The sequence below is a fragment of the Pantherophis guttatus genome, chromosome 16, assembly GCF_059756535.1.
Source record: "Pantherophis guttatus breed Tessera chromosome 16, ASM5975653v1, whole genome shotgun sequence".
In the NCBI taxonomy this organism is placed as follows: domain Eukaryota; kingdom Metazoa; phylum Chordata; class Lepidosauria; order Squamata; family Colubridae; genus Pantherophis; species Pantherophis guttatus.
The window spans coordinates 6,965,081-6,971,080 of record NC_142078.1 but is presented as its reverse complement, the minus strand read 5'-3'; the positions used below and the strand labels follow the sequence as shown (position 1 = coordinate 6,971,080).

General features: G+C 47.2%; 1 long non-coding RNA gene across 1 annotated transcript in view; it reads right to left on the bottom strand.

Annotated features, from left to right (window-relative positions):
* Positions 1-220: 220 nt before the first annotated feature.
* LOC132712641 (uncharacterized) overlaps positions 221-6,000 on the bottom strand; it is a 42,857-nt gene continuing 37,077 nt past the window's right edge. The window contains exon 2 of the long non-coding RNA XR_009623301.2: positions 221-489. This is a non-coding gene — a long non-coding RNA (uncharacterized LOC132712641). The remainder of the gene's footprint in view (positions 490-6,000) is intronic.

The window sequence follows — 6,000 nt, the reverse complement described above, 5'->3', positions numbered from 1 at the left end:
TGAAAAGACACGGAAAGCAACCAATTGTGCACTGGCAATTCTAATGCGCCACCAAAATTGGGCCGTAAAATTGGATTACTAGTACTTCCTATTGTAATTTGCATCATGGCATCCTCCGTAGCTTTTCTCTTTCGAAAATTGATTTACCAAGGCTGGTGGCAAATATCAAAAATAACAGATTGATCCCCCAAACGGGGAAGAAATGCAACATCTCCTTATCAGCGATGACGGGGGCGATAAGGATCGCATTTTATTTTTATTTTATTTTTTTTACGATCCCTCTTATGGCATCTTTCCCGGATTTTGATCTGCCTCCGGGCGAATCCTGCGAGGAAGGTCTCCTAATGCAGCGGGAAGCTTTACCCAGGTGGCTCTGTTCATAAAAATCCTTTTCCCACGGACGGAAGATTTGACTTCTGCCAACCCAACGGTGGAAGGTGCATTGTTCACGGGTGAAGCATTCAGCACCCTGGACAAGCCATGCAAAATCTGAACGGAAATCAGAAATAAAAATAATTGCTTTCTAAAGAGCCGGCTACTCGCTTAGCTCAACGTTGTCTACACCTAGATTTTGACCCTTTCTCCCAAAAATTCTCCTTTTGCTGAAGATATGCCAAAACAGGTTAATTCATTCTTATAGCTATTGTTGTGACTCCGACCCCCGAGGCCGACTTATCAGAGGGAGAAGGCTCCGAACATGAAGGAGAGGAGTTGGCCAGGCCTCCCTCTCCAGGACCCTCCTCTCTGGCAATGCCTCAGGTGTCTCCCGAAGAAGAAGAGATTGGAGCCAGGTATCTCCTCACAGTGGGGCAGTGACGGAGATAAGTCTTGGCTGGATCCACGCCAGCGTCGGAGAGACAAGCACATGCAGCAGAAAAGGAGGTGTGCCAGAGATTAAGCTGAGTCACTGGACCACACCCCACAGGGGATAAAAGGGGATGTGGTGGCCATTCAGACTCTGTGACGGACAAAACTAAACTACTAGTGAGTCACATTGTATCTTTGAAACAATGTTATCTGCCTTGGATTTAATACGGACTGGACTTGACAATTCTTTGACTGTGTGTATATTGTTTTGGTTTATCTGGCGGAGGAACAACCCCTCCCTCTATGAGTAAAGTTCTTGGCAAGCAGCTACTGGGTTGCTGCCAATCCTCTTATTGAAGGAATTAGTTGTCTGCAAGTTTTATTTAACCCCTGGCTGACTGTTTGTGTGCGTGTGTGAGACGGGGACAGAACAGCTATGAGAGTGAGGGTAATTCAGGGGGCAGTGTTAATTAGACTTTGGGATGTGGGTTGGTTAGCAACCCAAGGGCAGCTTTAAAAGGTTTGATTTTTTTTCTATTGGTACTAATCATCATGTCGTTGTGCAAAACTTATCACTTTTTAGTTCTGGGATTCTGCTCATGAACCATGATTTGAAGGGCCTGCCTTGGCTACACTCCCATTCTGCCCATTTATATCTTCACAAAATTGGCGGTATCTTTTGACCTTCAAAGGGACGAAGTGGCTCAGTGGCTAAGACGCTGAGCTTGTCAATGGAAAGGTCAGAAGTTTGGCGGTTCGAATCCCTCGTGCCCCGTAAACGGGGTGAGCTCCCAGTACTTCAGTTCCAGAGGCTTTCCTTGAGCCTCCGGGAGGGCGAAAACAGCCTTCCCCGGGCTCCAGAGGCCCTCCAGTGGCTGGAAACGGGCCCATTTCCAGACTTCTGGTAGGCCCATTTTTTGCCCTCCCCAAGTTCCAGAGGCTTTCCTCGAGCCTTCGGGAGGGCGAAAACGGCATCCCCTGGGCTCCAGAGGCCCTCTGGAGGCAGGAAACAAGCCCATTTCCAGACTTCCAGTACTTCTGGTAGGCCCATTTCACCCTCCCCAGGCTCCAGAGGCTTTCCTTGAGCCTCTGGGAGGGTGAAAACGGTCTTCCCCAGGCTCTGGAGGCCCTCCGGAGGCCGGAAACAGGCCCATTTTCGGACTTCTGGTGCTTCTAGTAGGCCCATTTTTCGCCCTCCCAGAGCCTCCGCGGAGGCCCTGCACTTACCTGGCCTCCAAAACAGGCCACATGGAGACTCCTGGGAGGGGCGCGAGGGGCGGGGGGTCAGCCAGTCCTTGCAACTACCGGTTCGCCAAACCAGATTCAAGTTAACATCCTGTTCTCCCATCCGGCTGAATCCGATCCCTGCTTATGACTTACATCAATGGGTAAAGCCAGATTTGCTTTGATGTACACGCAGCTGTCATACAGCTGTAAATTCTACTTGATTGACATCAATATCAATGCAGGAGAAATACGATGGTTGAGCACCAGGGAGGCACAAATGCAAAACGAAAGGAATCAAAGCTTTGGCAAAAGCCAAAATATATATCACTTGCTTCTAAAGTGAGCAATGATTACATTGTACCTGAAACCTGGGGAAATTATTCGTCTTATCCCAGCACCGTCCATGACAGTGATAGCATGGCAATGCCCACGCTACCTATAAGCACATGGAAATAAATCCGAAAGCACCCGGGAAAGCTGCTTTCTCCTTTTGATCTCATGAATAAATATCCGAATATGTGTTCGAGTATCATTGTCAACCCTAGACAATTTTCTTCTCCTTGCCGATGCCTTTGAAAAGAAGTGATGCTCGGGAATATTTGAAGAAGTGAAGGAAGGCAGGAAGGAAGGAAAGGAAAAAGCGTTGGAAATTTGGAAATATATGGCTGTATCCTTCTATCGACGGGATGCAGTGGCTCAGGGGCTAAGACGCTGAGCTTGTCGATCTAAAAGGTTGGCAGTTCAGCAGTTCGAATCCCGAGTGCCGCGTAACGGGGTGAGCTCCCGTGACTTGTCCCAGCTTCTGCCAACCTAGCAGTTTGAAAGCAGGTAAAAAATGCAAGTAGAAAAATAGGGACCACCTTTGGTGGGAAGGGAATTGTGTTCCGTGTGCCTTTGGCATTGAGTCATGCCGGCCACATGACCACGGAGACGTCTTCGGACAGCGCTGGCTCTTCGGCTTTGAAACGGAGATGAGCACCGCCCCCTAGAGTCGGGAACGACTAGCACGTATGTGTAAGGGGAACCTTTACCTTTACCTTATCCTTCTATCTCCCTGCATGCGACAACTGGAATATAATAGTCAGCGAGTTACAGACTCTGGGTGATTTCCCGCGTTGTGCTCAGCCATGAGATGGTTTGTTTGTTCAACAAACCACGGCTTGTGTGATGGGTAAACACAACCAGTCTTATGAGCTTTCACTGCTGGGATGGAAGTTGGCTTGGCAGACTCAACAGTGGAACCGATTCCAGACTTTTCTAAAAACGATGAGCAGCCAGTTCTGGATTTTCTGCACGAAACAGGGCTGGCCTACAAATCTCTTTTTAAGTGAGACTGCCAAAAAAAAAAATTTTATATGCCCTGAGACATTGCTGTGAATCAAAAATCTTATAAATGCTGAGTCACGTAGCTAGATCATAGAAATTCAGATTTATGCTGCCAGCAGTGGGAAGTTTTAGAGTTATGGTTCTTTCTTTCTTTCTTTCTTTCTTTCTTTCTTTCTTTCTTTCTTTCCTTCTTCCTTCCTTCCCTCATCTCTCCTTCCTTCCTTCCCTCCCTCCTTCTTTTCTTCCTTCCTATCTCCCTCCTTCTTCCCCTCCTTTCCTCCCTCCCTCCCTCCCTCCCTTATTTCTTTCCTTCTTTCTCTCTACTTCCTTTTCTCCCCTCCCTCCCTCTCTTCCCTTTCCCACGTCCTTCCTCCCTCCCTCCCTCTTTCCTATCTTCTTCCCTCCCCCCTTCCCTCTTTCTTATCTCCTTCCTTCCTTCCTTCCTTCTTTCCTTCCTTCCTTCCCTCCCTCCCTTATTATTTCCTTCTTTCTCTCATCTCTACTCCCTTTTCTCTTCTCCCCTCCGTCCCTACCTTCCTCTTTCCCACGTCCGTCCTTCCTTCCTTCCTTCCTTCCTTCCTTCCTTCCTTCCTTCCTTCCGTCCATCCTTCCTAAAGAGAGTTGAATTCAGAACTGCTGCAGAACATTTTATGCATGAAAAATTCAGGCATCACGTCGATGTCAGCAAAGCACCGAGATCGACAAGTCTACAGAGCTTGCAAAACGTGACGTGTGATACACACCAAGAGAAACATACAAATAAAACCTTTACCATCCATTGTTAGCTGTGTTCCTGTTTCCAAATGCAAAAGAACAACAGAAGAGAACGTAAGTTATTCCTAGGCCCCGGGTCTCTTAGTAAACCTGAACGAAAACACATCTTCCTTAAATATTTCATTTTGCTTACCTCTTGTTATTCTGCATCTTTCTTTTGCCTACTTGCAAGATGTCTCAGGATGCCACAAATCAAGGAGAAGCCAGCCTGATGCTCTCCAGATACTTCCAAACTCAACAGCACTGAGCAAAAACTTGTCGCAACTTGTTTTGACAAATGGTTAAAGGGAAAGGGAAAGGTCCCCCTCGCACATATGTACTAGTCGTTCCTGACTCTAGGGGGTGGTGCTTGTCTTAGTTTCAAAGCTGAAGAGCCAGCGCTGTCCAAAGACGTCTCCGTGGTCATGTGGCCGGCATGACTCAATGCCAAAGGCGCACAGAACGCTGTTCCCTTCCCACCAAAGATGGTCCCTATTTTTTCTACTTGCATTTTTTACGTGCTTTCAAACTGCTAGGTTGGCAGAAGCTGGGACAAGTCACGGGAGCTCACCCCGTTACGCGGCACTAGGGATTCGAACTGCCGAACTGCCGACCTTTCGATCGACAGGCTCAGCGTCTTAGCCACTGAGCCATGATTACTAATCCCATTTTTTGTCGCTGTCCACGGTACTGAAGTCTTCTCCAACACCCAAGTGCAAAAGAGCCAATGCCCTTTCTGTTTGGCTTTTTTCAGAGCCCAAACCAGGGGGAAATAATAGTGCACGACAACAAGAGGTAGGCAAAATGAAAAATAATTGTGTGTTTCTAAGGAAGCCATATGTGCAAGCAGCGATTGTTACTGAGCTGACTTGATTTGGGCCAAACCTTCGTAGAAAAAGCGACCGTTGCCAGAAAGAAACAGGTCTGACAATGAAAGGCCATGAAAATATTATTGCTAACAAATGGGCAGATACAGTTGCTACCAACCCAACCTCCTTTCCCGTCCAACTTCCCCAGTTCTGCTGTTTGCAAAATGCCCGCGAGCAGATGGTTGGTTCAAGCCAACCCAACAAAATAATGGCCCTGCATCCATCAATCCCATGGAAGATAAATAAACATTCCAGGCTGAAAAAAACAAAACAAAACTCCAACAAATGGATTACTTCCTCAACATCCGTGGATGGACGGTACAAAAAAAGAAAAACATTAGCACTGAGTCCAAGGAAGACGAACATATATTTAATATTTATTATTTTATAAAGCCAAGCTAAGGTTTAAGAAAGCCTTGAGCGTGCTTAAATTTGCAGCCAATATTTGAGGGGCTGCCACAAAGAGGGACGCGGTGGCTCAGTGGCTAAGCTTGTCGATTAAAAAGTCAGCAGTTCAACAGTTCGAATCCCTAGTGCTGCGTAATAGGGGTGAGCTCCCGTGACTTGTCCCAGCTTCTGCCAACCTAGCAGTTCGAAAGCAGGTAAAAAATGCAAGTAGAAAAACAGGGACCACCTTTGGTGGGGAGGTAACAGCGTTCCGTGCGCCTTTGGCATTGAGTCATGCCGGCCACATGACCACGGAGACGTCTTCGGACAGCGCTGGCTCTTCGGCTTTGAAACACAGATGAGCACTGCCCCCTAGAGTCAGGAACAACTAGCACAGATGTGCAAGGGGAACCTTTATCTTTACCTTTACACAAAGAGGAGGGGCGCCAAACTATTTTCCAAAGCCCCTGAGGGCAGGACAAGAAACAATGGATGGAAACTACTCAAGGAGAGAAACAACCTAGAACTAATTTCCTGACAGTTAGAACAATTAAACAGTGGAACGACTTGCCTCCAGAAGTTGTGAATGCTCCAACACTGGAGGTTTTGAAGAAGAGATTGGACAACCATT